Source organism: Vulpes vulpes, chromosome 14 (assembly GCF_048418805.1).
Source record: "Vulpes vulpes isolate BD-2025 chromosome 14, VulVul3, whole genome shotgun sequence".
In the NCBI taxonomy this organism is placed as follows: Eukaryota; Metazoa; Chordata; class Mammalia; order Carnivora; family Canidae; genus Vulpes; species Vulpes vulpes.
In genome coordinates this window covers 29300581-29327339 of record NC_132793.1, presented here as the reverse complement: position 1 = coordinate 29327339, position 26759 = coordinate 29300581, and the positions used below count along the sequence as shown (strand labels likewise).

The window sequence follows — 26759 nt, the reverse complement described above, 5'->3', positions numbered from 1 at the left end:
GGATCGAATCCCACATCGGGCTCCCGGTGCATGGAGCCTGCTTCTCCCTCTGCCTGTGTCTCTGCCTCTCTCTCTCTCTCTCTCTGTGACTATCATAAATAAATAAAAATTTAAAAAAAAATTTTTTTTTTAAATAAAAAAATGTAAAACCATGTTAACAGAAATTCATGCGTGAGAACAGGGCAAAGTGAAAACCGTCTATATATAAAAATGGCTCACGGAACTAGATGGGGGTACTCAGCCAGCACTTTCAGTGGGGCTAGGGTCAATGAGATGGCTCTCATAGGGGATTGTTACCTAAGGAAGATGGAGCAAAAAGGACAGAGACCCAGATTCTCAATGTGAGAGAAAGGAGGAACAAATTCAAAAAGGGGAAAGACTAGAGGTACCTGGTGGCTCAGTGGTTGAGCATCTGCCTTCAGCTTGGGTGGTGATCCCAGGGTCCTGGGATCAAGTCCTGTATCGGGATCCGCACATGGAGCCTGCTTCTCCCTCTGCCTATGTCTCTGCCTCTTTCTCTGTCTCTCACGAATAAATAGAATATCTTTAAAAGGGGGGAGGGGGGACTAGAAAAAAAATTCTGTGGTATTAGAATGGAATCGGTGAAGATATCACAGTGAAATCATGTCTTTCAACATTCTTGAGCAGATACAGATGCTTATATATCTTTATAGGTACATGTATAAAAACATTACAAAAAAAAAAAAAAAACATTACAAATCTTCCAATCACAAACACAACATCTGTGTTTCACTTCCTACCTAACAACCTCCCACCATTATAGTAAAGGCTCTCACCCATGCTTTCTTTCCTCTTGCTCCTTTTGCCTTCTGACTGACCCTGGTGCTTCCCCCATGTAGCCCTGCATGGTGTCCCTCCTGCTTCTGGGAAACTAGAAGTAAACTTCAATGGCATTGACCTCTTCATGGCATCACTCAGTCATACTTATAAATTAAATCCTGGGTACATTTTAAAACAATATCCTATTTCTGACCTGTAAGAGAGTTTAAGGGCTATGACACCTCAGTAGCAAGGAACACATCTGGTGTCCTGATCATGTTTTCTAAATATATCCTCAGGATGCCTAGGTGGTTCAGTCGGTTAAGCATCTGTTCTCAGCTCAGGTCATGATCTCGGGGTCCTGGATCAAACCCCACATTGGGCTTCCTATTCAGCAAGGAGTCTGCTTTTGCCTCTTCCTGTGCCCCTCCCCACTGCTCATGCTCTCTCTCACATATCCTCTCTCAAATAAGTAAAATCTTAAAAAGCAAAACAAACATAAATAAATATATCCTCTAACAAAAGAAACCAGAGTGCATTTATGAAATGGTTGATTCTAGGAGTAGGTATGGAAAACCTTGTTGTGTCAAAGTTAGAAAAGGAAGTGATCAAAGAATGATGAGGACATGAAAAAAAGACTTAGGAGCCAGCTTGAAAGGGTTCCCACTGGCCAAATCAGAGGTAATTTAAGCATCAAAACAAATGAAAAATTAATAAAATAGGAATCCAGGAGTCTATGTTGATATGTTTAAATGATTTTTTTAAAACAGGAAGAGAAAGCTTTTCTTTACAGTGAAATGCCAAATTATGAATGCTGAAGTAATGATGAAACTTTTAAAAATCACCATCTGGCCAACCACTTAGTAATAACTGATTCAGGGACAAATCATCAATGGAGTCAAACACTACTGGGTAAAAAATTGTTGAGAAATGGGCTGCTTATATAGCCTCAAAGTAACATACTACAAAATGTGTATCATTTACTTATTAATTAGTAAATGCAAAATACTTTTGAACTAACTTACAGTATAGAAACCTCTCATTTTAACCAAGTGATAAAATTGCACATAACCAGTTAACAGGACAAGGCGGCATGTGTGCCTCTTAACATGATGTAGTGAAAAGAATACAACATCATGTCTGTGGTGTTCCTGCCAAAAAATGCAAAACCTAAACCTATTTATGTGGAAACATCAGACTAACCCAAACTGAGGAACATTTTACAAAGTAAATGGCCTATTCTTCAAAACTGTCAAGATAACTAAGCAAGACCAAGGAACTATTCAAAATTGAAGGAGGCTAAAGAGGCATGAAAACTAAAGGCATGGCTGTAAATGGTCTCTGATTCTGAGTTACAAGGAGAAAGGGAAGAGGTTTGTCTTCTTTTGTTTTTGGAGGGAGGCCTGACTTTTTGTTGTTCTTTCAGGGGTTTTTTTGTTGTTGTTTTTGCTGTAAAGAACATAATTGTGAGATAAGTGAAATCTGAGTGGTGTCTGTGAATTAGATAGCAGTATTATATCAATATTTCCTGATTTTAATGAGCATGCTGTGGTTATACATGTTTTTAGGAAATACTGATTTAGAAGTAACAGCATTATATCTGCAACTTATTTCTCAAATGATTAAAAAAAAAAAACTATAAACAGGAACATCTGAGTAGCTCAGTTGGGTGGCAGACTCTTGATTTCAGCTCAGGTCATGATCTCAGGGTCCTGGGATCAAGCCCCACGATGGTCTCTACACTCAATCAGGAGTCTGCTCAAGGATTTTCTCTCTCTTCCTCTCCCTCTGCCCCTCCCCACCGTCACTTCCATGCATGCACATATATGCACACTCTCCCTCTAATAAATAAATCTTTTCTTAAACATATTTTTTTTAATTTTTATTTATTTATTTATGATAGGCACACAGTGAGAGAGAGAGAGGCAGAGACACAGGCAGGGGGAGAAGCAGGCTCCATGCACCAGGAGCCCGACATGGGATTCGATCCGGGTCTCCAGGATCACGCCCTGGGCCAAAGGCAGGTGCTAAACCGCTGCGCCACCCAGGGATCCCTCTTAAATTTATTTATTCATGAGAGACACAGAGAGAGAGGCAGAGACACAGGCAGAGGGAGAAGCAGGCTCCCTGCAAGGAGCTAGATGCGGTACTCAATCTCGGATCCCAGGATCATGCCCCGAGCTGAAGGCAGCCGCTCAACCGCTGAGCCATCCAGGCGTCCCTCCTTTATTGTTTTTTAAAGATTTATTTATGGAACGCCTGCTTCTTCTCCCTCTCCCTCTGCCTGCCGCTCCCCCTGCTTGTGCTCTCTCACTACTTGTCTCTCTCTAAAATAAATCTTTAAAAAAAAAAAAAAATCCATCACTTTCTCATTCAAACAACTGCAATGAAGTTGTTGCCCTATGTGCCCAGCACAACTTGACCTTCCACTGGTCTCACAAACAACTGACTTACAGATAAAGATGTAACCGATGATCCTAAAATACAAACACAAGTACTGACATTGTGTGGCAATACTCAGTCACAAGGTGGGTAATCATCATATTGTAATATTTCTGAATACTGAAATTTAAAACACTCTAAGTCTACTCAGAGAAACTTCTCTCCAAAATATATCCAAGGACTCCCATTTGAGATCCTGCACTACAGTATGACTGCAGAGGTATTACTGAAAACATCCTCCACCATATCACACAATGCCCTTTTTTAAGAGGAGAATACCTCAAAACCTTAGTGCCAGGAAAGACTATATTTTTCACTACCGATGAAGGTTTATAGCACAGAAGCCCCGTCAATCTCTTGGAACCTCTTTGCTGTGACTATTTTAACTTGAGAGGTCAATACATAGGCTTCTTTTTCAAATGACTGCTCAGGGGGCACCTGGATGGTTCAGTCATTAAGCAGCCAACTCTTGATTGGCATCAGGCTCTGTGCTCAACACGGAGTCACCTTGTCCATCTCCCTCTGCTCTTCCCCCTGCTTTTGTGCATGCACTCTATCCCTAAAATAAATAAATAAAACCTTAAAAAAATAAATGATTGTTAAGGATCTAACGGACTGTACTCTCTGTACTAACATCCCCAGCCTGCCTCTCTCTTACCATGAGACCTTTATTTTCCCTTTACTCTGACTTTCTTAATGTATATCTATGTATATTTATTTTTTTCTGTATATATTTAAAATGTATTTGTCCTTATTGAGTAGGTAGTCAGACACACATTATAAAATTCAAAAAATATAAAAGAAAATACACTTTCTAGAAGGTATCCTTCCCCTCAGCCATCCACAACCCCAGCCCCCAGAGGTAATTATTATTATTGCCAGTTTCTTTGGTATCTTTCTAGAGAGCTACACACACACACACACACACACACACACACACACACACACACACACACTGGTTTTATATACTTCAGCAAATCACTTCAAATTCTCCTCAGAATGAGCTAGACCATAATAAGTATTTCCTTCCCTGGCCATAAATTTTAGAAATTACAGTATTTTAGAATTAAGTAATTTTAGAGATGGATCTTTTTTTTTTTTTTTTTAGAGATGGATCTTAAATCATCAAGTTTCTTATCACTTTACAAATGAAGAAACTGTGACCCATAGAGACTTGTGTTAAGTCAGATGGCTAATTAGTATCTCCAGAAATAGAGTTGAAGTCTGCTAACTCCAAATCCCTCTTCATCCAAGGGTACTCAAATTCCTTCACATTTTCCATAATCATCAGGTGTTTAATCTTTCTTAACCATATAAAAGTGGAAGCAGGAAGTTCCCCTTTGCAATGGCTCTTTTCTCAGAGAGACAAGACACTGTTTATTTGTAAGCTGTTTAGTTACCATCTGTACAAACACAGATTTGTCGCTCTCAAATCCAACAAGAGATACATCATCACTAATATTCTCAGTAATTTCCAAGAAACAAAGCTGAAATTTAGTGTAGACATAGCCCTACAAACATTAAAAGAAAAAAATATTATATTCTTGACCTCTGCATTTTGGTTTTAATCAGTTATCTGTTGCCTAGCACTTCACTCAATGCAACATAAACGCACTAAACTCTTAGTAGAAATAAGACATGCTCAGGGCCCCTGGGTGGCTCAGTCAGTTAAGAATCTGCCTTCAGCTCAGGTCATCATCCCAGGGTTCTGGGATGGAACCTCACATGGGGCTCCCTGCTCAGTGGGGAGTCTGCTTTTCCCTCTCCCTGAGACCCTTATCTCTCCTGCTCATGCTCTCACTGGCACTCTCTCTCTCTCAAATGAATACATTTTTTTTAAGATTTTATTTATTTATTCATGAGAGAGACAGAGACAGAGAGGCAGAGACACAGGCAAAGGGAGAAGCAGGCTCCATGCAGGAAGCCTGATGTGGGACTCGATCCTGGGACTCTGGGATCACACCCTGAGCAAAAGGCAGACGCTCACCTGCTGAGCTACTCTGGCATCCCTCAAATGAATACACTGAAAAATATGTATTTTAAGAAATAAAATATAAAATGAAATTAAAAAAAGACATGCTCATCAATAATCATCATCAATAAACTACCAGGAAATCAGACATGAAAACAAGGATAAAAATACATTGTGATCAAAAAAAAAAAAAAAAAAAAAATACATTGTGATCAACACTACAGTGGTCATGCTGATCCTAAAAGAAAAATATAATCCCTGGGTAAATTCAGGAAACTTCACTAAGTAGGTGATACACTACTGGGCCTAGAAGAGTAAGTAATATTATTGGTTAAGTTTTTGTTTAATGAATTCAATTTCAAGGAGAAAGATAAATTGAATCACATATGTACAGTCTTTGGCAGTTCAAGTGACAGTCACAAACTAGTAGCAAAGTGTGTTAAAAAAATTGAATGTGAACTTTTTTGACTCTTTTTTTAAAGATTTTATTTATTTGAGAGAGAGAGAGAGAGAGTGCGCACGTGCACCCAAGCAAGGGGGAGGGGCAGGGACAGAGAGAGAAGCAGACTTCCTCATTGATCAGGGAGCCTGATACAGGGCTTGATCACAGGACCCCGAGATCATGACTTGAGCCAAAGGCAGATGCTTAACCTACTGAGCCCCCCAGGCAACCTGAATGTGAACTCTTTTAGATAGGCCATAGAACCTCCAGTGTGGCACAGGACCCAGGAGATCTATTTCTCTCATACACATTGCCTGTATGGCTCTCAAAGACATATTTGAGTTTGCATCCCCTGACAAAATGCCAAAGATAATGAGGATGGGAGGAGGGAAAAAAAGGCACCTCAAAAACCTTGAGTTTTGAGGGCATATTAGGGGTTTAAAGTTTCTTGTTTAAAACTATTTACCAGTTTTGGAATCAGAAAATAAAACCTATAAAAAGAAAAGATGAATAGGAAAAAGCAGGAAATAATAAAAGACAGCTTTAGATGCTGAGCAAGGTTAGGTTCATTGAAGAGCTAAGTAAACTCACTTGCTGCCAAATTTAAGGTGCAAGTTATATGATATTGTGCCTCAGCAAAATTACATATTACTACACATTTTGAACTACCAACATCATTTTAAGATCATTAATCTGCATGTGCTAATGTGTGGATTATTATACAATATAAATGTATCACACAACATAAGTGACTTGACAGAAATAAGCATAGGATTTAGGGTGCTTGGCTGGCTCAGTCAGTTAAGTGTGCCTTCGGCTCAGGTCATGATCCCAGGATCTTGGGATAGATTCCCCAGTCAGGCTCTTTGCTCAGTGGGGAGCCTGCTTCTCCCTCTCCCTCTGCCTGCTGCTCCCCCTGCTTGTGCGCAATCTCTCCCCCTGTCAAATAAATAAATAAAATCTTTTTTAAAAAGTGTAAGATTGGGGATCCCTGGGTGGCGCAGCGGTTTGGTGCCTGCCCTTGGCCCAGGGCGCGATCCTGGAGACCCGGGATTGAATCCCATGTCGGGCTTCTGGTGCATGGAGCCTGCTTCTCCCTCTGCCTGTGTCTCTCTCTGTCTCTCTCTCTCTGTGCGACTATCATAAATAAATAAACAAATTTAAAAAAAAAAGTGTAAGATTTATACCTAGATCAGACTAGAGCAGCCAGTCACATAATGCTGACTGGAAGAGGAGAGCCTCATATAAGAAATTATAATGGCAGATAAAGAGGGAGATGGCCAGTAAAGCCAAAGGCGAAGGATCTGAAGGAGAACAGCACAGTGGGCACGGAGAAAGGTAAGATTAAAAGACTAAAAGGGGATGAACTGCCAAAGCACAGTCTGATAAGGAGTTTGGATTTTACCCAGAGGATTTTAAGCTGGAGAGTGCTGTGATTAGATAAGGAAGTCAAAAAGAGTACTCTTGGTAGCAATGTGATAAATGACCTGCAACAAGGAAACAATAACGAGTAGACATCTAGGGAACCTGCAGCAGTCATCTAAGTGAGAAAAAATCTGAGCTAAGAGACAGAAGAGATGGAGGAAATTAGGCAAATATGAGAAAAACTGAAGGTAAAACAGGAATGCATCACTAACGAGATGAACATAATCATCCAAGTTTCTGGTCTGGGTTACTGGGTTGTGCCACTCATCAAAATAGAGAATATAAAAATAACACATTTAAACGGAAGATGAAGAGATGCCTAGGTGGCTCAGCAGTTGAGTACCTGCCTTCTGCCCAGGGCGTGATTCCTGGAGTCCTGGGATCGTCCCACATCAGGCTCCCCACATAGAGCCTGCTTCTCTCTCTGCCTATGTCTCTGCCTCTCTCTCTCTCTCTCTCTCTCGATCTGTGTCTCTCATGAATAAATAAAATCTTTTTTAAAATAATAAATTAATTAATTAATTAATTAATTAATGGAAGATGAGGGCAATTCTGAGCCTGCTGGTGCCTAGGAAACAGTCCAACAGAGACAGCCAGTAGATTGTTGGGTATCATCCAGTCTGTGCTGAGGACAAATTTTCTAATTAGCAAGGAGCTGGAAGCTGAAACCATGGGCACAGGCATGTGCTTCCAGGAAGATTACGTAGGATAAAACACAAGAGGGCAGAGGATGAAAATACCTGGTAAGTCCAAGAATGAGCAGAGAAGAGGGGCCTAAAGGGAACTGAGCCACAGAGGTAGAGAAAAACCAGGACAGTGTGTCAGAACTCCCAGAAAGACAGAGAGTAAATGTACAGTTTATAACATTTATGGAGCTCTTCCCTTTCCCATCCCTTCTGTATTTCCCTGATTCCTCCTTAGTTGGGTAAATGACATTATGACTCTAGAAGAAAAAGATATGAACAACAAAGAGGTATATCAAACACACAATACTAACACTTTTGGTTAAGTTTGGATATGTCATTTTTACATGTAAGTAATTCAGATTCAGCTAATGAAAAGCACTGGAAGTCTTAGAGTGTGCTTTACTAAATGTATAAGTTTAATTTCTCAGTACTATTCAAGTGCTTAAGGAGATTCTGCTTGTTAAGGTGGTAAACTCTGAACTATCAGGATTGATATATAAGTGTTTTTAAACATCTAAGGAAATTGGGCAGCCCGTGTGGTGCGGTTTAGCGCCGCCTTCAGCCCAGGGCGTGATCCTGGGGACCGGGGATCAAGTCCCATGTCGGGCTCCCTGCATGGAGCCTGCTTCTCCCTCTGCCTGTGTCTCTGTCTCTCTCTGTCTCTCATGAATAAATAAACTTTAAAAAATATTTTAAAAATAAATAAAAATAAACATCTAAGGAAATTTAATTTACTAGCAAAGGAATATGGAGGAATTTAATCTGTTAAGCTTGAATTAACATTAATTAAAGAGTGAGTACAAGTTATTGCTCTTATTTCCATATAAAAATTACAATGCTTATGGGGCGCCTGGATGGCTCAACTGGTTAAATGTCTGATTTCGGGTCAGGTCATGATCTCGGGGTCCTGGGATGGAGCCCCACCTCAGCTCCCAGCTCAGTGTGGAGTCTGTTTGTCATTCTCCCCCTGCCCTGCCCTCCACTCATGCTCTCTCTCCCTCTCTCTCGATCCCAGGACTCCGGCATCATGACCTGAGCTGAAGGCAGATACTCAACCACTGAGCCACTTAGGTGTCCCTCAAATAAATAAAATCTTAAAATTATAATACTTACAATAACAAGACTAAAGGAAAACTAAATTTTTAATTTGGCACTTAAATAATTGAATATTAATTTAAACCCAAGTAATTTTAAGTAGTCCTTTCTGTGCACAAAAGCCCCACTCAGGGATCCCTGGGTGGCGCAGTGGTTTAGCGCCTGCCTTTGGCCCAGGGCGCGATCCCGGAGACCCAGGATCGAATCCCACATCGGGCTCCTGGTGCACGGAGCCTGCTTCTCCCTCTGCCTGTGTCTCTGCCTCTCTCTCTCTCTCTCTGTGTGACTATCATAAATAAATAAAAATTAAAAAAAAAAAAAGCCCCACTCAGATGTTAGAAAACACACAGATAATTTAGCTGCTATTAACCACTACTTGCTCTACTACAAGACCCTTCTTCAAAGTAAAACCTTTGAAAACTTAAGTACAACTGAGTAAGTATTAACTGTTTAAGCAATCTCTCCCACTAACACTGGAGAAACTGAACTCCATATAACCCCTACCACCTCTCGCCCAAAGGTAAGAACAGTACATCTCAATCTGCTTTAACACCCCTTTTCATAAACATAAAACACTCATACTCTTCTTTAATGTTAGCTGAAATGTCAAACTTAAATACTGGATGGGGTAGAGCACCTGAGTGGCTCAGTCAGTTAAGCACTGGACTGGGTTTCAGCTCAGCTCATGACCCCAGGGTCATAAGATTAGGCCTCATGCCAGGTAGTCACTCAATGTGGAGTCGGCTTAAGGTTCTTTCCCCCTCCCTCTCCCTCCTCAGGCACACTCTCTTGCTCACACACGTATGAACTCTCTTTCAAATAAATAAAATCTTAAAAAGCAGGAGGGGCATCTGGGTAGCTCAGTGAGTTGAGTAGCTAGCTGACTCTTGATTTGGCTCAGGTGATGATCTTGGAGCCCTAGGATCCAACCCTCCGCAGGCTCCAAGCTCAGCACAGAGTCTGAGCTTGGAGCCTGCTTAAGGATGCTCTCTCACTCTGCACACTATAACCGCCCCCCAAGATGGTGCACCCCCTCCCTCCCTGTAAAATAAATAAATCTTATTTTAAAAAAGAAATAAACACACACATTGTATGGACATGTACTATTTCTGGAAAGTTGCACAAGTTTCATAGTACCTGGGGATGCCTCTGGAAAGAGGAACCTAAAAGATGGGGAGAATTACATTTTATTGTGTATTTTTAGTACACAATAAAAATACTGGAATATTTTATTTTTTTAAAAGATTTTATTTATTTATTCATAGAGACACAGAGAGAGAGAGAGAGAGAGAGAGAGAGAGAGAGAGAGGCAGAGACACAGCAGAGGGAGAAGCAGGCTCCATGCAGGGAGCCTGACGTGGGACTTGATCCCTGGTCTCCATGATCACACCCCAGGCTGCAGGCGGCTCTAAACCACTGCGCCACAGGGGCTGCCCAAAACTGGAATATTTTTAATAGGTACATGTATTAATTATTCAAATGCATACATGATTTTAAATGAAGCAAATTTTAAAAATACACTGATTTAAAAACATAAAACTAATTTTTCTTTTCAAAAAATGTTTTCAAACTTACCTCCTCTCTACCATAGACAAGCCACTACTGAAAATCATGGCCTTAGAGGTTCACAACTGCTGCCAACAGCACTACTACTGAGTATGAACTACAAGAAGAAAAAGAATCCTCTAGGACTTCTATCAACTTATAGCAAAACCCTGAGCAGGCTAGCGCCTCAGATTGAGAAAAGAGAAAGACACCAGCTGAAAGTCACTGTGAATTTAGCCCCTCTTAACATGAGCAGGTTTAAGCAGGCAATAAGGAGCACTGCAGCGCAGTGGTCTCACAGAGAAAGCAGGCAGAGGCACTGAATCAGGAACTGGCCTCAGTCCCTGAAAGGAGAATAAAGCATTCACATCACTGGAGACACGAAAAGGACCACCAGGAGAACAGAAGCATCCCTGTAAAAGCTCTGCCACCCCTGCCTCAGTTCCTTTTAGAAGAACAGTTGAAGTCCTGGAACTATTCCACATTGCTCTGGTAACAGTACTGCTGATACATCAGTGGTGAAACACATTATCTTTATTAATGGATAGTATTAATGTATTTACAGTATTATATTAAGCCACCGGTCAACCAATGTTTGAAAGCTAATTGCTGGTTAAGTTACTTGTCAATCAATGTTTGAGAATTCCTTGCACCAGTTCACAGCAATCAGATTTCAAGTTCTTCCCACACACAGCAGCTCAGTTCACGAACATCTCTCCTAAAAAGCCTGGGTTCTGGAACCCTACTAACATTTCTATTGCTTAAATCATACACCTATCTCCCTCCCCATCTCCATCCCCACTCCCCAACCCCAAACCAGTCCAGAACACCACCATTCCTGGCCAAATCTACTCTAACAATCACCAATTAGTCTTTATGTCCTGTGCAGTTCATTCTCCACAGTAATGACTAACCTTCTGACTACACATTAGCCAATCAACCCATGTGCACACCCCCAACAAATGTTCACTTATAAATATGATAAAGGTACTAATACATGTGAATGTTACAAAACATTATTTTCAAATGTAATAAAATAATGATCCCAATAATGGTTTTTATATGAGTAAGTATAATGGTAATTATAAAAAACTATTGCTATTATTAATATATTAGTATTAAACTTATTTTTTAAATATTAGTGTGACCATATAATCACGTATTTCTCACTGTGCTTGAAAAACCTCATTCCAATACGTTGTGACAGAGCAATCTAAAAGTTGGTCTCAAGTCAATACTTGGTTTTAATGGCTATCATAGCCAAAGAGAAACATGGGATCAAAAAGAAAAGAATACTGGATGCCTGGGTGGCTCAGTGGTTGAGTGTCTGCCTTTGGCTCAGGGCGTGATCCTGGGGTTTTGGGATCCAGTCCTGCATCAGGCTCCCTGGGGTAATCTGCTTCTCCCTCTGCTTATGTCTCTGCCTCTCTCTCTCATGAATAAACAAATAGAAGAAAAGAAAGAAAAGAAGAAAGAAAAGAAAAGAAAAGAAAAGAAAAGAAAAGAAAAGAAAAGAAAAGAAAAGAAAGAAAAGAAAAGAAAAGAAAAGAAAAGAAAAGAAAACACTATGGCAGTGCTTACTAAATCATGGTATTTATTTTCCAACCCCAACCATTTCATAAACATTTTTCCTTTAAATCTGACTAGCAAATGTCCATCTTCCCTGATGCAATTATTCTTGAAAACTAATCAGAAGATTAGAAATCCATTTCTAACAAATGGATTTGAAACCCACTAAAACTATTGGGAGTATTTTCTAACTTTTTACTATGGGAAATTTAAAACATACACAAAAGAAGTGCAAGCTCTATAATAGTGCAAGTTCCAAGAACTTCTTCTTGGAAGATTTTATTTATTCATGAGAGACAGAGAGACAGACAGGCAGAGTCAAGGCAGAGGGAGAAGCAGGCTCTCCTTGGGGAGCCTGCTGCAGGACTTGATCCCAGGACTCTGGGAGTCACGACCAGAGCCAAAGGGACATGCTCAACCTCTGAGCCACCCAGGTGCCACTATAATAAATTCTTTTATGTCTTTTAACCAGCTTCAATAACTATAAATAAATGGTAAAGTATTCAAATACTTATGGTAAAGTAATAAGTTAAAGTTTGGTAGGGGGATCCCTGGGTGGCTCAGCGGTTTCGCGCCTGCCTTTGGCCCAGGGCGCGATCCTGGAGTCCCGGGATCGAGTCCCACATCAGGCTCCCGGCATGGAGCCTGCTTCTCCCTCTGCCTGTGTCTCTGCCTCTCTCTCTCTCTCTCTCTCTCTCTCTCTCTCATGTCTATCATAAATAAATAAAAATAAATCTTTAAAATAAATAAAATAAAGTTTGGTAAACGTCCAAATACAATGAATTTTTTTTCAGAGAGAGAGATACTTCTGTATTTATCCCTAAGAGAAAGGAATCTTTCCTTTTATTTTTTTTAAAGGTTTTATTTATTTATTCATGACACACACACACAGAGAGGCAGAGACACAGGCAGAGGGAGAAGCAGGCTCCATGCACGGAGCCCAATGTGTGACTCGATCGTGTGTCTCCAGGATCACGCCCTGGGCCACGGGGCTGCCCCAGAATCTTTCCTTTTAATAGAATACCATTATCATACTTTAAAATAACTAAAACAATTGTTTAAAAATCATCTAATATACAATGATATTCAAATTATTCCCAATGGTTTCATAAACATATTTTTAAAATTTTACTTAAGGGGCAGCCCTGATGGCTTAGGGGTTTAGCACCGCCTTCAGCCCAGGGCGTGATGGTGGAGGCCCTGAATCAAGTCCCATGTCAGGCTCCCTGCATGGAGCCTGCTTCTCCCTCTGCCTGTGTCTCTGCCTCTCTCTTTCTCTCTCTGTTTCTAATCAATAAATAAAATTTTTTAAAAAATAATAAAAATAAATAATAAAATAAAATTTCACTTAAGGAATCTCTACATCCCATGTGGGGCTCAAGCTCACAATCCCAAGATCAAGATTCAGTCACTTTTCCAACTAAGCCAGCCAGGTGCCCCTCATAAATATATTTTTATTGTTGGTTTGTATGAAACAGGATCTAAACAAGGTCAACACATTAATCATATTGAAATAGTATGTCTCAGGGAATCCCTGGGTGGCTCAGCGGTTTGGCGCCTGCCTTTGGCCCAGGGCGCTATCCTGGAGACCTGGGACCGAGTCCCACATCAGGCTCCCGGCATGGAGCCTGCTTCTCCCTCTGCCTGTGTCTCTGCCTCTCTCTCTCTCTCTCTCTCTGTGTGTCTATCGTAAATAATAAATAAATGTTTTAAAAAAGGATTAAAAAAATGAAATAGTATGTCTCTAGTCTTTTCTAATCTGTAATAATTTATCTGGGGTTTTTTGCATTTATTTGAAGTAACTGGGATCTTCTACAGAATTTCCCATATTATGATATTCTTTTTTTTTTTTTTTTTTTTAAGATTTTATGTATTCATGAGAGACACAGGCAGAGGGAGAAGCAGGCTCCATGCAGGGAGCCCAACATGGGACTCGATCCCAGGTCCCCAGGATCAGGCCCTGGGTTGAAGGCAGATGCTCAACCGCTGAGCCACCCGGACTGCCCCATATTATGATATTCTAATCACATTCTGTGAACTCATAGTTAGATCTAAAAGTTAAGAGTCTGGCTTGATGGGTGCCTGGGTGGCTCAAGTCAGTTTAAGTGTCTGCCTTCACCTCAGGTCATGATCTCAGGGTCCTGAGGTCCTGGGATTGAGCCCCCACATTGGGCTCCATGCTTAGCAGGGAGCCTGCTTCTCCCCATTCCTCTGCTCTCTCAAATAAATGTATTTTTAAAATAAATTTTTTTAAAAAGTCAAGTTTAATTTTGTAGGAGGGAGAGTATTTCATGAATGGTATTATATTTTTTCCTATTGTACCACACAAGAGGAACAAAAGGTTTACTGGTATCCATTATGAAGATGATATAATTGATCAGAAGATTGTCAATCCCATCCTTCTATTATTATAAAATTCCCCAATGGCTTTAACAACCACTGATGATCAATCTCTAGGTCTTTTATTTCATTAGATCACCTGGAAATTTTTTAGAAACACATTTGGAGATTTTTATCAGGTAACAAACTTATGTTTCCAAGTTTTTCATTTGTAAAATTATGAGAGTTTTTATAGGTGTAACAAAATAACAATGAGATCATGAGTCATCAGGGAAATGCAAATCAAAACCACAACGAGATACCACTTCACACCCACTAAGATAGCTATAATCAAAAAGAGGGAGTGCTTAGCTGGCCTAGTTGGTGGAGCATGCAATTCTTGATCCTAGGGTGTGGAAGAGAGAGACAGACAGACAGAAAGAGAGAGAGAGAGAAAGAGAGAGAGAAAAGAGAAACGAAGAAAAGAAAAGAAAAGAAAAAAGAAAAAAGAAAGAAAAGAAAAGAAAAGAAAAGAAAAAAAGAGAAAAGAAAGGAAAAAAGAAAAGAAAGAAAAGATAGAAAAGAAAAGAAAAGAAAAGAAAAGAAAAGAAAAGAAAAGAAAAGAAAAGAAAAAATAACAAGTGTTGGTGAGGACATGGAGAAACTGGAATCCTTGTGCATTGCTGCTGGAAACCGTAAAATGGTGTAGCTGCTTTAGAAAACAGTTTTGGCAGCTCCTCTAAAAGTTAAACAGTATTACCACTTAATCCAGCAATTCCACTCCTAGGTATATACCCAAAAGAAATGAAAACATGTTCACACAGAAACTTGTTCATAACAGCATTATTCATAATAGACAAAAAATGGAAACAACTCAAATGTTCACTAACTGATTAATGGATAACAAAATGTGGTATACTCATACAGTGGAATGGAATGGAATGGAATGCATTATTTAGCTACAAAAAGCAATAAGTACTGATAGATGCTACAACATGGATGAATCCCAAAAACATTATGCCACATGCCGTATGATTCCATTTACATGATGCCTCCAGACCAGGCACATCCATAGAGACAGAAAGATAACTGACTGCCAGAAGCTAGGGGAAAGGCTGAATGGGGAACGAAGCTAGTGGGTACAGAACTTCTTCTTGGAATAATGAAAACCTTCTGAAATTAGATGGTGGTGATGACTGCACAACTTCAAGAATATATTAAAAACCACTGAACTTGGGATGCCTGGGTGGCTCAGCAGTTGAGCATCTGCCTTTGGCTCGGGGAGTGGAGTGATCCCGAAGCGCCAGGATCGAGTCCCGTGTTGGGCTTCCTGCATGGAGCCTGCTTCTTCCTCTGCCTATGTCTCTGCCTCTCTCTCTCAGTCTCTGTCTCAAATAAATAAATAAATTCTTTAGAAACCACTGAACTTGTATGTTTTATTTTTTAAGATTTTACTTATTTATTTATAAGAGACACAGGAGAGAGGCAGAAACTTAGGCAGACGGGGAAGCAGCCTCCCTATGGGGGGCCCAATTTGAGACTCAATCCCAGGACCCCAGGATCATCACCTGAGCCAAAAGCAGATGCTCAACCACTGAGCCACCCAGGTGTCCCTGAACTGTACATTTTAAAACGGTGAATTTATTTTTTAAGATTAATTTATTCTTAATAAAGAGAGAGAGAGAGAGAGAGAGAAGAGATCACATGCATGAGTGGGAGGAGGGGCAGAGGGAGAGAATTTAAGCCAACTCCCCACCAAGGAGGGCGGTACTCAATCTCACAACCCTGAGATCATGACTTGAGCTGAAACCAAGAGTAAGACACTTAACTGACTGAGCCACCCAGGTGGCCCTAAAAGGGTGAATTTATGGTATGTAAATTATATTTCAATAAAGCTGGTTTTTTTAATTACTAGGAAAGGCTATTCCATAGCACACTTCTTTGTAAGAAAAAAATTACTTCCACTGTTTAAATAACAATTTTACTTGAAAAGACAGATTAAGGATATTTATTTTTCAAACAGTATTTGCCAGGTAGCACACACAGGAAAAGTCAGCAAGTTTTGGGGGAAAAAAATGCAAAAAAAAAAAAAAAAAAAAAACAACAACAAAGGAAAAACTATCGACTCTACTACAAAATAGCCAAAAAAAGGATAACCTGCCTCAATAATCCATTAAGTGGCAGTGAATGAATTTCATCTTTTTATTCAGTCAACGCAACTGTTCTGTCACTAGCTTACATTTAGACAATTATTCCATATAGCAATGTTATGAAGGCAGTCATTTCCTACTAAGAATACATCTTCTCGGGATCCCTGGGTGGCTCAGGAGTTGAGCGTCTGCCTTTGGCCCAGGGCTTGATCCTGGAGTCCCAAGACGGGGTCCCTCATCAGGCTCCCTGCATGGAGCCTGCTTCTCCCTCTGCCTGTGTCTCTGAGCGCCTCTCTCTCTCTCTCTCTCTCTCTCTCTCTCTGTCTTATGAATAAATAAATAAAATATTTTAAAAATAAATAAAATAAATTTAAAAAGAAAAAAAGAGGGATCCCTGGTTGGCTCAGTGGTTTGGCGCCTGCCTTTGGCTCAGGGCGCGATCCTGGAGTCCCACGTCCGGCCCCTGCATGGAACCTGCTTCTTTCTCCCTCTACCTGTGTCTCTGCCTCTCTCTCTCTCTATCATGAATAAATAAATAAAATCTTAAAAAAAAAAAAGAAAAGAAAAAGAAAAAAAGAAAACATCTTCTCCAGTACAATTTTCCTCCAGTAGCTCACAAAAGATGTGACTTTGGAGAGATTTAATTATTAAAAGAAAATCTAGCAAATACTAAGACATTATAGAAGCTTCTATACTTTTATAACTACATATGTAGCAAACCTACCACACTGCAAAATTTGTCTCAATATTGTTCAAATCTTCACAACCCTTTCCATTCATTGTATAAGAGTATTTGCTGAAAAAGGAATGCATTTTGGCTTCTTGACATAGCTTTCCGGTCTTTTTTTAAAGCAAGCCTTTTTGGAAGGTGGGGTACAACAGGAAGAACCTATCAATGTTATGTGCTTTTTTGTCTTTCATAAGAACAAATATATACTTTAATCACTAGGTTAGTAAAATTGTTAAAGAATCGCATAGAACAGCCTATGACTAAACATCATTGGAAGAGAAAAATGCAGAGGTTCTCTTTAAGCTCTGTATGCTTAGTTTTCAAGGGTCTTGGTACTAATGACAGCCTTGTATATTATTATTTTATATCTCAAGGTTCTACAAACTCTTAAAACAAGATTCCTATTAATGACAGAGGATGTGGGCAACCCTGGTGGCTTAGCGGTTTAGCGCCGCTTGCAGCCCAGGGTGTGATCCTGGAGATCTGGGATTGAGTCTCACGTCAGGCTCCCTGCATGGAGCCTGCTTCTCCCTCTGCGTCTCTGCGTCTCTGCCTCTCTCTCTCTCTCTCTGTCTCTATGAATACATAAATAAAATCTTAAAAAAAAATGACAGAGGGTATGAATCCATATTTCAAGGAGGCTTCCAGGGGTGTATGAGTGACTCAGTCAGTTAAGTGCCTGCCTTCGGCTCAGGTTATGATCTCAGGGACCTGGGATAGAGCCCTACATTGGGCTTCTTGCTCAGGAGGGGAGTCTGCTTGTCCCTCTCCCGCCATCCCTCACTCCAGCTCGTATCGGAAGGAAGGAAAGAAGGAAGGAAGGAAGGAAGGAAGGAAGGAAGGAAGGAAGGAAGGAAGTCTTAAAAAAAAAAAAAAAAGGTCCTGGGATAGAGCCCTACATTGGGCTCCTTGCTCAGCAGGGGAGTCTGCTTGTCCTCTCCCACTGTCCTTCACTCCAGCTCATGCTCTCTCTCAATAAATAAATAAAATCTTTTTTTTTAAGATTTTATTTATTTATTCATGAGAGACACACACACAGAGAGGCAGACACGCCGGGCTGCCCTAAAATCTTAAAAAAAGAAAAAAGAAGAAAAAAAAAAAGAAAAAAAAAGGCTTCCTGATACTTTCTAATGTAATAAAAGCTGACTTATTTAATCTGATTTAACAGCTCAGCAACAGTTTGTAATAGGAGTTGAACAAGGGTCAACTCTGCCATTGTTTGTGCTTACATTATTAGTATTTTCTTCAATCACTGGTTTCTTTGCAGAAATGGTTTTAAGCAGGCCCCTGGGTGGCTCAGTGCTTGAGCATCTACCTTTGGCTCAGCTTGTGATGCCGGGTCCTGGAATCGAGTCCCATATCAGGCTCCCCACAGGGAGCCTGCTTCTCTCTCTGCCTATGTCTTTGCCTCTTTCTCTTTCTCTCTCATGAATAAATATATAAAATCTTTTTTTAAAAATTGTTTTAAGCCACTTGTCCATTTTGTGAAGGTTTAATAAAAAAATATGTATAAACTGTTATTAGGGATCCCTGGGTGGCGCAGCGGTTTGGCGCCTGCCTTTGGCCCAGGGCGCGATCCTGGAGACCCGGGATCGAATCCCACGTCGGGCTCCCGGTGCATGGAGCCTGCTTCTCCCTCTGCCTGTGTCTCTGCCTCTCTCTCTCTCTCTCTCTGTGACTATCATAAATGAATAAAAAAAAAAAAAAAAAAACCTGTTATTAATGTTGGAATACACTAAAAGGAAATGCATGATTATGGCTCTGCTTGCTCACCACAGAACTCCTTTCTCTTCCTTCAGGGCACCCAAAGTTCTATAGCTAACACAGGAACACTGACTTACAGACCCAAGAAGATGCCGGTAACAATCCCTGAATTTAATGTTTTACCATTTTTTAGATAAAAATAATAAAAGCTCTAAAATTTTCTTCCAGCATCCCAGTGAGTCATCGTATCTACCTCAATTTGAAAATTACTGCACTAGTTTGAAGGCAACAGTGAACTTTTTAAAACTGCAAATCAGATCAGTTCACTCTCCTCCTTATCCTATAATGGCTTAGTTCTGCCTTCAGGATAAAGTCCAAAATCCTCGCATGTTATATAGGGCCCTCAACTCTGGCTCCTGCCTCTCTCTAGTCAAGTGGTTCTCAACCACTGCATATGGGTATCACTTGGGAACTTAAAAATATTTATACATTCTCAGGTCCCACCCTAGACCAATTAAACCAAAATACCTGGGGGTAGGGTATTTGCATCCCTGATTTTTTAAGTTCCCCAGGTGAATCTAAAGTACAGCCAGTGTGAAGAGCTACCCCTCTTACCAAAGTTTCAATTAGACCTTGTTACTCCAAGTGTGATCCACCCACCAGCAGCATCTGCCTCATTAGGGAGCTGGTTAGTAATGCAGACTCCCAAGTCCCACCCTAGACATAATGAATCAGGACTTGGCATTTTAACAAGGTCCCCAGATGGTTATGTGAACATTCAAGTTAGAGAAGCAATGCCCTGAGGTACCAAACCCCTTCTCAGCTCAGGGCCTTTTCATAAGTACTAACATTGAACTTCTCTGACATTAGCCCACAAGTGGGAAAGGACAGACATCACATCCATGTTACTCTGGGATATACCAACTCCAGGCACAATGTCTAGTATTTTCAGTTGAACAGCATCTAGTCTTATATTTCATACCAGTAGGATCTTATCCTAAATTTCCACAATATTTCTGACCTATTAATCATATCTTTCCTCAAAAAACAAGTTGCCTTTAGGTACATAACTCTTGGATACATATCATAGCACTCTATTTCAAATTCTAAATAAACTACTGGTCTCTTTTTCTAGAGAAATGTAAATTAAGCCTAATTCAAAGTACCATTACATTTTGAGTGAATTAATAAAATCAAATATTAGGTTTTGTTTGTAATAGTATTGGCTGCACTGGCAGGAGACAAGGCCACATAAATTTTTATGGTGTTATAACTTAGTTCAACCTTTCCAGATAGCAATTTGGCACTGAAACTGTAACCCAACTCAAGTGAACCCATTTTAGGAGCAAGACTCCAAGAAAATAATCCAGTAGTAGTATTTAAGCAAAGGTGTTCAAAAGTACCATTTGTTGGGTGCCTAGCTGGCTCAGTCAGAGCGTGCAACTCTTAATCTTGGGGTTGTGAATTCGCCCCCCACGCTGGTTGCAGAAATCACTTAAAATTCTTTTTTTTTTTTTAAAGCCTTTTTTAATTTAATTATTATTTCTTTCAAGGTGAGGCGGGTACAGAGGGAGAGGAAGAGAATCAAGTAGCTTCCAGGCTCAGCGTGTGAGCCTGACAAGGAGTTCAATCCCCTGACCCATAGAATCATGACCTAAACCAAAACCAAGATTATTTTAAGATTTCATGGGGGGGGGGGGGGGGGGGGGGAGGGAAGGCATCCGAAAGGCTCAGTGGGTTAAGTGTCCTACTCTTGGTTTTGGCTCAGGTGGTAATCTCATGAGTTGGGAAGTGGAGCCTGCTTAAGATTCTCTCCTTCTCCCTACCCACCCCTCCACCTGCTCACACCAATACACTTACACTCTCAAATCTTTTTAAAAAGTATAATTGTAAAAAGGATAAAGTAAAGGAAAAAATTTAAAAGATTGCACAAACTAGTTATTAATGCATAGTTTACTATTCTGTGATCTAAATTAGATACATAGGGCAGCCCCAGTGGCACAGCGGTTTGGCGCTGCCTGCAGCCTGGGGTGTGATCCTGGAGACCCGGGATCGAGTCCCATGTCGGGCTCCCTGCATGGAGCCTGCTTCTCCCTCTGCCTGTGTCTCCATCTCTCAGTCTCTCTCTCTCTCTCTCTCTCTCTCTCTCTCTCTCTCTTTCTCTGAATAAAATAAATAAATCTTTAAAAAAAAAAAGATTTAAAAAAATAAATTAGATACATAGATAAGTATGAAATATTATATGCCATTCAAAAATACAACAATCATATTCTGTATGCACTGACTGCAAGTATAAAAAAAAAAAAAAAAGCCATGCCTAAATAATGACCCAAATGAATGTGAACTTAAAGTCAATAAAGGGGCACCTGGCTGGTTTAGTTGGTAGAACATGTGACTCTCCATCTTAAGGTCTGCGAGTTCAAGCCCCATGTTGGGTGTGAAGCCTACTTAAAAATAAATACGTATATACATACAATTTGGCCAGGGGGACAGGCTGGCTAAATAGGTGATGGGAATTAAAGAGTGTGCTTGTCATGAGGAGCACCAAGTGATGTATGGAAATGTTGAATCACTATATGGTATGCTTAAAACTAATATAACACTATAAATTAATTGGAATTACAATTAAAACAAAAAATAAAGCAAATACAGTTTCACACTTAACAAATTCTCTTTTCTATAGAGAATATATATACAAACGTGTATATATATATATATATATATATATTTTTTTTTTTTTTTTTTTTTTTAAGTGAACTCAACACACAATGTGGGGCTTGACCTCAGGACCCCAAGATCAAGAGTTGCATGCTCTGAGTGAGCCAGCCAGGTGTCCCTATAAAGAATATATTAAAACAAATTTTGGCACACCCAAGTGGTTCCACGGGTTAGGTGCCCAACTCTTGGTTTCAGCTCAGGTCATGATCTCAGGGTTGGGAGATCGAGGCCCACATCAGGCTCTCCTCTCAGCATGGAGTCTCCCTGATATTCTCTCTTTCCCTCTCTTCCTCTCCCTCTCCTGCTCAGGCACCCCTGCTTGTTCACATTCTCTCAACTTCTCACTCTAAGATAAATAAGTAAATCTTTTTAATAATAAATAAGTAAAAACACATCTTATTATTGGGTTATTTATGGATTTGCTGTTCAGTTTGCTTTTTTTTTTTTTAAGATTTTATTTATTCATGAGAAACAGAGAGAGAGGCAGAGACATAGGCAGAGGGAGAAGCAGGCTCCTCACAGAGAGCCGGATGCAGGACTCGATCCCAAGACCTGGGATCACGCCCTGAGCCAAACGGGTGAGCCACACAGGTGTCCCTGCTATTCAGTTTAATAAGCGTTATACAGTCTATTTTTGTTGTACTCAAGCTCACTAAAAAGTCATTTCTTCAGCTTCGGTATTTAGGAACATTAGTTATTGCACTAGAAGTAAAAAGACAAGATTCTGTATTTGGCCAGCTTCCTGCTTATAACTCAAATTCAAACTTCACCTGCATCTCACTTTTTCCACATGACCATGAAGAAAAATAATGCAACAATGTTTACAAATCAACTGAGTGCCTCCAATGAAAGGAACTGAGCAAATACAAATATCAGAACTGCTTGAAAAACAACCACCACCCACACTGACAAGTCACAAAAGTCATTTATCCTCCTGAACCTCAATGTCTCCCTCTGTAAACTGAAAGAAATCAGTTAAAATCACATGGGGGGAGATTAGTTGAGGGAAAAGTAGGTATAGATATATGAAAAAGCATCCCAGGGGATCCTGATGTACACTCTGATGAAGATCTACTAAGTCTCGTTCACATTTTGGGAGGAGGATGATTAGTACAAACACCTTGAAGCAGTGGTGATTTGGATATAGGTCTAAAAATTTTAAATGGGCATATATCCTCTGACCCAGTAATTCCATTTCTAGAAATACATTGTTCAGGTAACCTTACATATGAGCTCCTTACAAACTACTACTACAAAAACATTCATTGTAACACTGTAATAGAAAAATCTGGAAAATTAAATGTTTAACTTAAAGACTAGTTACAGATTATGATGCAGCCACACAATGAAGAGCAAAAAATGTCAACAGAAAGAATGAACAGCTTTATACCTACCAATATGGAATGATTTCCTAAATACATTAAGGAAAAAGGTGTGACTGGTATATACCATGAGGGGAAGAATACGGATAGGTACACACATTTATAAAAGTACAGTGTCTATGTAAAGCCATAGAAACTGGAAAGCCCAGTCATCTCTGAAGAGGTTAAGATAGGAGGGAGACTTATTTGCCTCTATATTCCCTTTTATACTGCTGGGGTGTTTTGTTTTGTTTTTTCTCTCTCTCTCTTTTCTGTTGGAGTGTTTCATCACATTTATTTATCTTTTCCTGAAACTGAGGATTCTCTCTAGCCCTCCCTGGGTCTAAGAGGCTGTAACTCCACCTCTGTGGGGCCTGAGCATTGCCTCCAAATTGAGGGGCATCAGCTTCTGGCCGCACACTGACCCTAAATGACCTTTCCAAAGCCCAGTCAGCCGAGGTCCCTAACCATCTTTAAAATCCTTCAGTGGGGATCCCTGGGTGGCGCAGCGGTTTGGCGCCTGCCTTTGGCCCAGGGCGCGATCCTGGAGACCCGGGATCGAATCCCACGTCGGGCTCCCGGTGCATGGAGCCTACTTCTCCCTCTGCCTGTGTCTCTGCCTCTCTCTCTCTCTGTGTGTGACTATCATAAATAAATAAAAATTAAAAAAATAATAATAAAAATAAAACTTAAAAAAAAAAAAAATCCTTCAGTGGCTCGGGCAGCCCGGGTGGCTCAGCGGTTTAGCACCACCTTCAGCCCAGGGCATGATCCTGGAGACCCGGGATCGAATCCCACAACAGGCTCCCTGCCATCTCTGCCTCTCCCCCCACCCCCGAGTCTCTCATGAATAAATAAAATCTTAAGAAAAAAAAAAAAAAAGAAAATCCTTCAGTGGCTCTCCACTGCCCAAACTCAAAAACAGCACAGAGAGCCCTGCAAGCTCACTCTAATCTCATCTCCCATCCTTCTCCCCTCTACCCAACTCAGTTGTTTTAACCTCTGCTCCCCAAGGACAGTGGACTCTTTCCACCTCCAAGCCCTCACATGATGCTTCTTCTTTCCTACAATCTGTCCACAACACACAAACTCAGTACGCATCCTTTGTGACCCAAAGGTCCCCTCCCAGGAAAGGAATGCTCTCTATACATACAGCCTGGCAGATGTTCTAGAACTAGACTGCCAAGATTCAAATCCTGACTATTCCCTCATGTGCCCCTTATATGGTCTCAGTTTCCACCTTGCCAAATAGGAATAAGCCCCTAATTGACCACTGAAATGATTAAATAAGATAATTCATGGAATGAATTTATTATAGTCTCTCATAAGGCAAATAAAAGACAACAGTTATTATCATTACTACATTCTCATAGCACTTGTGAGGTTTTTGTATCCACCTGTCCTGTGAGCTCCTAAAAATTAAGATTTGACTTCTTTGCTTCTATTTTGTATTCCAAGCTCTTTACCTGGCAAATAGAAGGCACATGAACACCTTTACTTAAGTCAGCTGATTGGCTTTTCTGGTTCTGAATTTCATCCAGATGGTAAGTAAGTGACTAAAAGGTACCCACCCAGTGAATTGCCTCCTGGATCCCACATGCCTTGGAATACACATAGTAGCCAGGCCACCTGGGGCAGGCAGAGGTGAAAAGAGATCATGGGGCTTTGAAGCTTTCAGAGACAGTCAAGCAGATTGGAAACCAGTGGGATATGAGATCTGCCAGTTCCTGCCTGCTGACTACTTATGGCGACTGGATGAGAACAGACACAAGAGATGGGCAATCTGAGATACTAAATATCCTAGATGTGCCATACACTCCAAGTAGGCCTTTGGGAAACACTCAGGAAAAGATTCTCTCAGCAAGTGGGTACCTAGAAGTAAACAGAGACGAGACATATGGAGAAAGAGCTGGAATGGGACCTACAAGACAATTGAGAAGAAGAATCGTCTTGGCATGGGGGATGGAAAGGTAAACATGACACAGCTCCTGGCCTCAAGAAGCTTCTCAAATCAGAAGATCTTTAAAGACAGAGGCAGAACTTGGCAGATTAAAGAAGGGGGAAGAAAGAGGATCACACAAGCAAAGGCATCCAAACATGTGAGAAGGCAGTCAAGCAGCTCCAAAGGGCTAGGAAAGAGGGAAAGGAGAATAGAAAAACTAAGCTATGAGTAAATAGAGGCAAGACCGTCCAGGGCCTTGTATGACTTGATAAGACATTTTGGGCTTCATTCATCCCATGGGAAAAGGAGAGCGAGGAGTTTTTAAGTAAACAAGTGACAGCATCAGATCCGTGTTTTTTGCAGGAGTGGCCAGGCAGGAAGATGTTCGCCCATCTTCCACCCTCAGCTCTCTCCTCGCCCACCATCTTCTGGTTCTAGGCTGCCTTAACAGCAAGCAGGTGGCAAATGAAGACATCTCCTGGGAGATGCGACTGGTTCTAGAGCACAAATCCCTACCCTGGGTACAGGTTTCTGAAGGCATTTTACCCGCCGAGGGAGGTTTTGAACATTTCTCTTTTCCAATCTTACAAACATCATCACTGATCTCAAGGGGCGGGGGGGGGGGGGGGGGGGGGGGGGTTCCCTCAGCTCTGCCATTATTATTTTCATCTTCAAGAAATACAATCAAGAACTAATTTAAAATTAAAACACACGTTATTCTTTATTTACCAAAATTTAAAAAAAAAAAAAAAAAAGGGAATCCGCATTCCCGACTGGCTCATTTTGAATTCTGGGCAGCTGAGCCCCTATTTCCCTTCTTAAGCAGCCTCGACAGTTAGGAGTGGGCGGAAAAGAAGGGCCTGGGCCAGGGGGGTTAAGGCAAAGAAAAGTTAGTCTCCGCAAGAGCAAATTTTCTCATGCCTGGAGTCTTCGCCTTTCTTCCCATTACACGGACCGGAGCAAATTCTGTCCTCACTGTTCCAAGTTTCTCCCTTCAGAATGAACTACGGCAGCACCCTGGCCTGGCCCCAGAAGGACGCACGCGAAGTTCTCGGGCCGTCGAGAGGGGTCGGCGCCCTGTCCCGCACGTTTCCGGGGACACCCCCCCCCCCCCACCGACAGCGCAAGGACGCGGGGCCCCACTGGAGCTGCCTGACGGGTTCTGCCGGGAACAGAGGACCTGGGGCTCGGGCCGGCGAGCCCTCCCACACGCAGCCTGGAGCCGCCCCCCCCTCGCGGAGCCCACCCGGGCGGCGGCGGCCGCGAGCACTCACCGAGTCCAGCGCTGGGCGGGACCGCTGGGAACGAGGACGGCGGCTCCGCCTCGACTCCGCGGCGGCGTCTCGGCCCGCCACACGCCCTCAGGGCCGCCGCCCGGCCCGCGGCTCGGAGCTTCGCGGCGGCGGCGGCGGCCTCGCCTCCATGGCGAGGGGAAGCGGCTGAGGGGCGACTGGGTGGGCGGCGGTGATGGCGGCCGCGGCCCGGGGTCCGAACTGGCTGGCGCGCGCGCGTCTCTGTCAGCGCCGCACTCGCCGCAGCCTCGCTCCCGACCCGGCCTTGGCTGTAAGGTGGGCCCTGATTGGCGGTTCAGAGACAGGCGCTGATTGGCCCGCACCGAACGGGCGTCTCCCAGCCCTAGTGGGCCCCGCCCTGCGCGCCTCCGAGCGCTCGCTTGCAAGCACGCCCGGGGCGCTGAACTGGGTCTCACGGTCTCAACCGTTTCTGCGCGGCGTGGGAGGTGTGCGTGCACCCCGCGGCCGCCCAGACCCCGGGAGCACTGACAGCCCGTGCACCACGCCTTCCGCCTCTTTACAGTCCCAGCCCCTTGGACGTGGGCCTTCCAGTTTACGGATGAGGAAACTGAGGCCAAATACGAATT

General features: G+C 41.8%; 1 protein-coding gene across 2 annotated transcripts in view; it reads right to left on the bottom strand.

The window, feature by feature from the left end:
* Positions 1–26486, bottom strand: part of PTPRA (protein tyrosine phosphatase receptor type A) — a 168713-nt gene extending 142227 nt beyond the window's left edge. Inside the window, exon 1 of one of the 2 annotated variants that reach the window (XM_026012390.2) lies at positions 26155–26486. The gene's annotated coding sequence lies outside the window, so the exon portion shown is untranslated. The remainder of the gene's footprint in view (positions 1–26154) is intronic. The other variant, XM_026012389.2, reaches the window with a different exon arrangement.
* Between the last annotated feature and the right edge of the window lie 273 nt (positions 26487–26759).